Source organism: Microcaecilia unicolor, chromosome 1 (genome assembly GCF_901765095.1).
Source record: "Microcaecilia unicolor chromosome 1, aMicUni1.1, whole genome shotgun sequence".
Taxonomy (NCBI): domain Eukaryota; kingdom Metazoa; phylum Chordata; class Amphibia; order Gymnophiona; family Siphonopidae; genus Microcaecilia; species Microcaecilia unicolor.
This window is the reverse complement of record NC_044031.1, coordinates 139,786,685-139,795,816: the sequence shown is the minus strand read 5'-3', so window position 1 is coordinate 139,795,816 and position 9,132 is coordinate 139,786,685. Positions and strand designations below refer to the sequence as shown.

The 9,132-nt window shown below is 41.7% G+C and overlaps 1 long non-coding RNA gene across 1 annotated transcript; it reads left to right on the top strand.

Moving 5' to 3' along the window:
* Nucleotides 1-982: 982 nt before the first annotated feature.
* On the top strand, nt 983-7,279 carry LOC115460102. Its single transcript, XR_003940375.1, has 3 exons — nt 983-1,095; nt 3,845-3,849; nt 7,267-7,279. It is a non-coding gene; the product is annotated as an uncharacterized LOC115460102 (long non-coding RNA).
* Nucleotides 7,280-9,132: the final 1,853 nt, after the last annotated feature.

Genomic DNA, 9,132 nt, shown 5'->3' with positions numbered 1-9,132 from the left:
ATTCCTAACTGACCGAAGTCTCCTAAGATGGAAAACAGATTTTTTTCACTACATCGGATATTTGTTCCTCGAAAGTCAGAGCAGAATCGATTATAACCCCGAGGTATCTAAAGGATTTAACTGTAGGGATGTTCTGGCCAAATAGCATAGGTACCACTGCTGGACATGTACCCTGTCCTACTATCCAAGATGTTACAGTCTTATCTGGATTTAATACTAATTGATATGTTGTGAGCCAGTCTGCCACTTTATCCAGACAGATTTGAAGCGCCGTAAGGTCCATATTAGACAGTTTAACATAATGAATAAGAAGGAAATCGTCCGCATATGAGTAAAAACTAATACCCATTGTTTGAATGAGGTGTGCCAAGGGACTAACATATAGATTAAACAGTAATGGAGACAGGACCGATCCCTGTGGAACCCCACATGGTAGATTGTATGTTGTAGAAGATGATTGCTGTTGAACTACTTTAAATGAACGTTCGGTAAGAAAGGATATAAACCATTTCATAATTGTCCCTGAAAGACCAATCTCACATAATCTGTAAAGAAGTAGTTTATGATTAATTAAATCAAAAGCTGCAGATAAGTCAAGTGAAACAACCAAGGCAATATAGCCATGCTCTAATTTTGCATGAATCTCACTTAACAACGAAGTCAGGATAGTCTATGTGCTATGGTCTTTCCTAAAGCCCGATTGTCTAGGACAGTGATGGTGAACCTATGGCACACGTGCCAGAGAGGGCACACAGAGCTCTCTCTGCTGGCACGCGCACCGTCGCTGGTCGGCCCTCCCTGCGCCTCCACTTTCTGTTTCTCCTCTGTGCGTTCCTTTAAGCTACTACGCAAGTCGCCATGTCCCTGGGCGGGGTCGTTCCTTTAAGGTATTACGCGAGTCGCCACGTCCCTGGGCGGGGTCTTTCCCTTCTCGCGCCCCTGCTGAGCGCCAGCCACCTCTGGGCCTGCGCGGCGGGAACGCCAGCCGCCTGGGGCCCGTGACGTAGAGCGGCTGGAGCCTGAGCAATGGAAGCCACTGCGGGGGTCCCTTGTTCGGCGCTCGATGAAGACGACGATCTGGAGCTGTTCAGCAAGGTAAAGAACGTAGATGCAGAGCAAGAATTCTCAAAGCAATTAGCCGCGGAAGTGGGTGTTATTTGACTCCCGACGTGATTTGATAAAAAGTTTTTCTTGCACTTAACATACGATGCAAAGTATATGCGTGCGACTTTTCTGGACTGTATAGTCCAAAAAATATTCTCTTTCTGAACCTTGCGCTTTGATTCAGACTTAGCTTTGGCTTGTCTGTTGTGTAAACGATTGTCTAGTGAACTTTGTTGCAGTTTGCTCCCCAATTATGTATGTGTTGTGACTCCTGCACTTTGTACTTGTGTGAAACCGCAACCTCTGAACTGAAGCTCTACAGTTTGAATGTGGAATCTTGAAGATGAGAGTGTGAAAACTAAAGGATTCTTTGCGTTACGGCAACTAGATGGGATGGTTGTGATTTTTAGGCTGTTCTCTGTGGATGTCCAGCAAATATATATATGCTTACATTTACTCTAGAGACCAGGTTAATTGGGAGATCTATCCTTGGCCCTGGAGGACCATAACAAAGTACCCCATAAACAGAAGGTGTCGAATGCCTTTTTAAGTTTCTAAAAATCCGAGTTCTTTTGGTAGTTAAAAAACATCAATATCGATTTTTCTTTAAGTTTTATGTTTTGTTTCACAGGTAGAGAAAATCGTTTTTTTTTAAAGCATCACATTTGGTTTGATTTGAAGATTAAATAAACCAGTCCTCCACCTGAGGTTTTCATTGGTTTTTTTTTTTCTTGTTTTTTCTGTTTTGGGTCATTCCATGCCAAGTGGTCTATCATAGGGGTGGAGTCATATGTGGTGACCCCGCCCATAATGAGTACCGGCACCTGTTATCCAGGTTAAATTGCTCTGTTGGCACTTTGCGATAAATAATTAGATTTGGGGTTGCTGTTTGGGCACTCGGTCTCTGAAAGGTTCGCCATCACTGGTCTAGGATGTAACAAATTTTTGGAGTCCACATACGTTTGCAATTGTCTGAACACTATTGTCTCTATCACTTTGGATAGGAACGGAAGATTAGAAACTGGTCTATAATTGTTGGGTGTTAAAGCATTAGAGACAGCATTAGAGAATGAAGTGTAGCTAATGATTTGAAGCAGCATAGTATAAATCACTGAAGCACCATTGTAATGGTGAGATAAATGCCTGATATGTGAGTAGGGGAATAAAATAAAAGCAGCCACTGTTTTTTTTTAAGTGTAAAGGTCTGCTGATCCTGGATCAGGCTTCTCCAAGCCAAAGAATTCAGGTGCTGCCTCTGTTTATACAATTAGGATAAACCAGAGAGGTACTGTCCACTTTATATTAGTATGGTAAGGATTATACACAGCAGAGGTTTAGAGACAGAAGCATGAACAGCATCTTGCTAACTGGAGTGCTGTTTTCTCACTCAGAGGTCAGGCATTTATCTCACCATTACACAAGTACTGTAATTATAATAATCATAAAATTGTAATCAACATTTATACAATTGTCTTTTATCACCAGACATTGAAATACCACAACTGCAAAGTGAACAATAAGCTTAATAATGCAAACTTGTAGCCCAGGTCCAGTATATTAACAGTGCAATTAACATGAGGCATTAGGAATATATTTGAGGCAATGAAGTTATTTCACTTCCCTACAGGTTACAGTAAAAATAACAGAATATCCTATTAACACCTTACAAAGCTCTATGCAAAAAACAGCAATACTAGGTTCCACAAAGCATCAGTTAGTCAATTTCTTGGTCCTCAATTCCTTATTATATCCAATATATTTTTTTCTAAAAAGAATTACAGTTTATACCTTATATAATGATTGCTGCTTTATTAATGTTTAATTTTGCAAGTTCCATGCGAACCTTTTGTACCTTATATGGAGGGGCATTTTGATATGATGTCTAAATCTGATTTTTGACATTTTGTTGAACATAGCAATTTTCAAACAAGAAAACTGTCTATCTCTTTGTTCGAAAATGTCCATTTCCTAGATGTTTTGTACTCAGTGCATTTTTCTTTTGTGACCTTTTTTTTGAAAAAAAAAAATGTTCAAAGGCATCAACGCACAAAAACAAGCCACTGGGACGTACGGGGAGAGGGCAGCATTCTTAGTAGACTGGCCACACAGACATACCAGCAGAGAAGTGGAGCACTTTAGGGGGTGCTGCAGTGGACGTCACATGAAAGGTCCCAGGTACACATCTCACCATTATCACCATATACTGTATACTGAGCTCTCCAAAATCAACTGCAATAGCCCTTATGTCTCTAGGTGTCACCTATATGTAGATACAATAGGGTTTTGGTGGGCTTTGGAGGGCTTACACTTTCAACCACAAGTGTAACAGTTAGAGTAGAATAGGGGCCTGGGTCCCCTTCTTTACAGTGCACTGCACTGACCTCTAGGCTACTCAAGGGACCTGCTTGCTGCTCTAATAGGACTGGCCATAGCATCTGAAGCTGTCATAGAGGCTGGTATGTACTGTTTCTTTCACATCTTTGAAGAGTGGGATGGGGTCAGTGACCACTGAAGGAGTAAGTGGGGTCATGCCTTAATCCCTCAGTGGTCATCTGGTCATTTAGGGCATACTAGGACTAGAGGGCATGAGTTGAAGCTATAGTGTGGTAAATTTAAAACGAATCGGAGAAAAGTTTTCTTCACCCAACGTGTAATTAGACTCTGGAATTCGTTGCCGGAGAACGTGGTACGGGCGGTTAGCTTGACGGAGTTTAAAAAGGGGTTAGATAGATTCCTAAAGGACAAGTCCATAGACCGCTATTAAATGGACTTGGAAAAATTCCGCATTTTTAGGTATAACTTGTCTGGAATGTTTTTACGTTTGGGGAGCGTGCCAGGTGCCCTTGACCTGGATTGGCCACTGTCGGTGACAGGATGCTGGGCTAGATGGACCTTTGGTCTTTCCCAGTATGGCACTACTTATGTACTTATGTACTTATGTACTTATGTACTTTTGTGACTTAGTCATGATCTAAATATATCTAGACCAAAACATCCAACTTTTAACCCTAGACATTTTTGCTTTGTTCCATTATGGCAAAAAAACATCCAAGTTTTGGGAGTACCCACCCCGACACGCTCCCTTGTGATTTGGATGCACTGCAGATGAACTGCATAGAAAAATGTCTTAGAAATTAGCGATATTGATGTTTTGATTTTAAAAAAAGGCCATGTACTGCTTTTTGGACATTTTTCTGTTTCAAAAATGAACCCTTGAATGTCTTTCTGTAGACCATCAGCAGCATCTTCCATTTCATATCTGAACATACTAAGAAAAGAAAACCTTAGCCAATCTCTTGTTACTTCCTAGTTGGGAAAATGCAGCCTCCTTCTCACAGCTCTGCAGTTGAACAGTCTTTTTCAGCAAAAACATATCTAAAGATTTGGTTGATTGATTTATCTTCCTCCAGCGTCATTACAGCTGTGTGACTCTTCTGCTTGCTGCTCTACATTAGCATCCATTTCACACTCTGCAACTGCACAATACTTTTCCTCTCTTATCTCCTCTGTGTCCTACATTGTGACCTCTGTTCATCTGCCAAGCTTCTCCTATCTATGCTCTTATCTTGACTGCACTTTCTATCTATGGCGCTGTGTGCATAAAATGGCTTTCCTGAATTGGTGCATCTTGATCTGTCTCTGGCCTTGTCCATGTTCTACTTAAAGACCCACTTGAAAAACTGTCCTCATGTTGAACATGTTTTACTGTAATATTTAAGCGATTTGTCTTGTCCGTGTGGATCTGCTAGATTCTAAGCACTACAGAGCAAGTTTACGAGAGGTTGTATATCATACCAAAGATCAATTAAAAGAGGTGCAATAGGGCCCAACATGGCTGTGTTATGGCTAATGCCTATGTTAGGGGCAACATATGCACTCAATATTAGTGTATGCATTTTTTGAATTAATAGAGTCCACTACAAAGTGTCTATGAGTCTCCTTTAGTGAAAATATCTCTTAAGGTACTGTAGAGTTTCAGCCAAAAGAGACAGCTGAATGCAGGGGAGATGAAAACAAAACCCAATGTTGGAGCCTATTGCACCTCTTTCAGTAGTGAATAAAGGTGATCCTTGGGCACACCTAGTCCCATCGGGTTTTCAGGATTTGCACAATGAAAATGGATGGAATAGATTACATACTGCTCCCCTTCTTTTCTCACTCCCAAGCTGGGCAGTCAGTGATCAGGCTTGGGCAGCACCATCTCCTCCCTCTCAGGATCATGCTTCCAAAGTTTGCTGCAGGGACTCTTAGCAAGCACCAGCTTGCAGCTGCCACATTCCAACAGCTGTATAAACACCCAGTATACATTCTAGAAGCACAGCAGGAACTTTATCAGTGGTGGTGAAGATCTGGTAGGAGGTATTAGCAACAGTGCTGCCATCTTGTGGAAGGAACAAAGCATACCACAGTTTGAAATCATCCAGGGCAACAGAAAACCCTTCAGTATCCCTATTTGTGGGTTATTTTTCAAGAAAATCTTTTCTTCAGTAGCACAGGTATTTTTTTGACTTCTCCATATGACTTCCTGTAGTTTACTGTCTAATGTGGGCTGTCTATAGTTCCTTTTCTCCAGTTGTTGTTAGTGATGACTTGTGAGCTCTATAGCACGAAGAGTTCTGGGGAGATTCATGCCCCATTTCTGAAATTTCTTGGAACTGTACTGACCTTTGAAGACAAATTTCAGTTTTGCCCTGTTGCTTTCCAACCCTGAGGCATGCAGCCTACCATGACCGTCGTACTACTGTTACTTCTGTTCTGGGTCTCACTGCATTCCCTTCTACATACTGTCTTGGCCTGACCCTTCAAACAGAACATAACTGCATTCCCTTCTACATATTGTACAGCAGGGGCTGATTGACCATTAGGACAATAGGGCAGCGCCCGAGGGCTCACAGCAGTAGTCTTCATCTCGTTTAATCATTTTTGATAGGTGGTTAGGGGCCCATGACTCTTAGCATCCAGGGGCACAGATCATTGTTAATCCATCCCTGCTATACAGTATAGTCTTGGCTGACCCTTGAATGAGAACATAAGGTAAGCCCCAGAAAGAGGCGAATAGGGGTCAAAAAAAGCAGCTGTCATTTTCAGTTTCTTCCCATGGGTTTTTTTCTTCTTACTTGTTGTTTTTCAGTGTTGTACTTTGGGTATTACATTCGGAGGTATTTGCTCATATTTTTATTAGATATCAGCTAGAAAAGACAGCTTTTGTCACAGGGGTGTAGCCAGACTTCAATGGAGGGGGGGCCAGAACCCAAAGTGGGGGGACACATTTTGGCCCACCTCCCCACCACCGCCACCACCGCCGCCCCCCGCCGCCGCTTGATGGTACCTTGACTGGTGGGGGTCCCGCACTGGTCCTGCACTGGTCTTGCATTGCCCACCTTGCTCTGTTCTCAGTTGCGCCATGCACTCTCATTTTAACAAAACTGAGCATGCATGAAGTGTCGTGCATGCTTAGTTTCACTACAACGAGCATGCACTGCGCGACTGAGAAGAGCAGGGTAGGCAATGCGTAGGGTTACCATATGGCTCCAGAAAAAGGAGGACGGATTGAGCCAGCCGGGTTTTACTTCCATTGCTTGAAAGCAATGGAAGTAAAACCCGGCTGGCTCAATTACTTCCATTGAAAGCAATGGAAGTAAAACCCGGCTGGCTCAATCCGTCCTCCTTTTTCTGGAGCCATATGGTAACCCTAGCAATGCGGCGAGACCAGCATGGGACAAATGCTTCAGCTGGTGGGAGTTGGGGACCCCTGCCAACCAAACCAGGGGCCCCAGAGCCAATTTGAGAGAGCCCAGGCCACAGTGGCCACCCCCACAGTGGCTGCAGCTCTCATCCCTTACGGCTTTTTATTAAATCATATCATATCAACATTAGCAATGCAATTCTGCTTAAAATGAGAACACAACAAATTGGTGTCATAGAAAAATTGTCTAATGTTGGCTGCCAGAAGTATATTTTCTTTCCTACTTGAGATCTTTTATCAAACCATGTAATATTTGAAATGGAGAGAAGGCTACATGAAAGAACTGAATATTAAGAGCTTATTTTTACAAAACATTTCTGTGACTATAGATGGCATTCAAATGCACCATTAAATATAATCATTAATCACTGATCATGCATTGTTTTATAAACAACAAGCAAACATTGACCCAAAAGCACATTAACTGATTGATTAATTTTAAGCCTGTGATTGCATATTCAGAATTAAAACTTTAATAGAACCCAAATCAGGGCTGTGTCACAAAAGGGTAAGCTATAAGAACAGATGGAACCTGTACTGAATGTTTCCTTCAACGGGGCATCGAAAGCTACTGAAATAATGCTAGGATGAGTTTGTAAAAATCTTGAGAGAGAATGCTGCAGCTTTCTTGAAAGAAACATCTGAGAGTTTGCACAACCGATTCCGGTTAAGTCAGCACTCCCAAATATAGTTGATTAAAGTTAACTGGATATCATCTGGTTATCTTAGGAATTCTGTGTATGTGAGCTAGCATAAGTGGACATATTGAAACAGAAAGCAAACCTGCCAAGATACATCAGGTAAAGCAGAGTCGAGACACACAAGACTGGAAGTACAGGATTTCAAGCACAATGACTTTAATAAAAAGGAATAGTACTTGAAAGACTTGCTGGCAGGATGGCAGGAGATTAGAGGAGTGGAAAAAGAGTGGGCCAAATTGAAAGGGGCTATAAAAAGGCAACTGATTTTTATAAGAAGAAATGAAACAAAAGCAAGAAGAAAAGGAAGCCAATATGGTTCTCTAAGGAAATGGCTAAAATAATAAAGGCACAAAAGATAGCACTTAAGAAATACAGACGAGGAACACAGAAAAGAATTCCGGATAAAACAGAATGAGATCAGGATTGGAAAAGCACATGTAGAAGAAAACACAGCGAATGATATATAGAAAGATGACAAGATATTTTTTTTCAGGTACATTGGTGAAAGAAGAAATGACAAAATGGAATTAAAAAACTGAAAGATGCTGAAGGTCACTGTTGCATTCATTTTTGAAGCGTATAAATGTCTCAGAAGGCCAAAATGGAACGTCCATGTGCTTGAAACATCCAAATCTTGATTTTGCAAAGGCTGAATAGGGATGTTCAACATTGCAGTATGTCCAAATAGCAAGGGTGTGTGTTCTGGGTGTGTTTTGGGTGAGGCTAGGGGGGGGGGGGGGGGGGGGGTCAGAAATCCGGATGTCCAATGGTGATAATTAATTATGGGTTTACTATTCAATGATCATCTTTGAAGCCACCAGCCACCTGAAACAACCTTTTAATATCATCTCTCATCTTTCTCCATCTCTCCCTGATTTTCCTAACCTGATTCTCTCTCGGTCACTGATTTTGCACACTACGTTTCTGCTAAAATCAACACCCTTCACTCTTTCCTTCTGCCTCCCACCCCCCACCCCCTCCCCCTTCCTCTTTCCAATTCTTCCCCTATGTGTCCCTTCCCAATCTTTCCCCATGTTTGATCCTCAAGAAAACTTTCACTTCTATGCATAAAACTACATGCCCCCTTGACCTTATTCCCTCTCCCTGGTTGAACATTAACTCCCTAGGTCTTCTCCCTCTGTTACTTTCCATGATCACCAACAGTCTTTCTATTGGGGTAGTTCCCCCAGCATGGAAGTCCGCTTCACTTAAACCCATTCTCAAGAAGCCTAATCTTGACCCTTCCCTCGTTACTAACTACAGACCTGTCTCAAACCTAGTCTTCCCATCAAAACTCACAGAATGTATCATTTTATTTATTTATTTATTTGCTGCATTTGTATCCCACATTTTCCCACCTATTTGCAGGCTCAATGTGGCTTACATTATGTCGCAAAGGCGGACATCATTAACAGAATACAAAATATTGTTGCAAATAAGGTACAAAGAAAAACAGGTAAATTAGAAGTAATAAGTAAGTAATTCGGAATATGTGAGTGGGGGTAAAACAAGGTATAATGTTCAGTAATGATAATGTGGATTAAAGTGTCTTAATTTAGAGAGTTCAGTATTGGCTAGTAC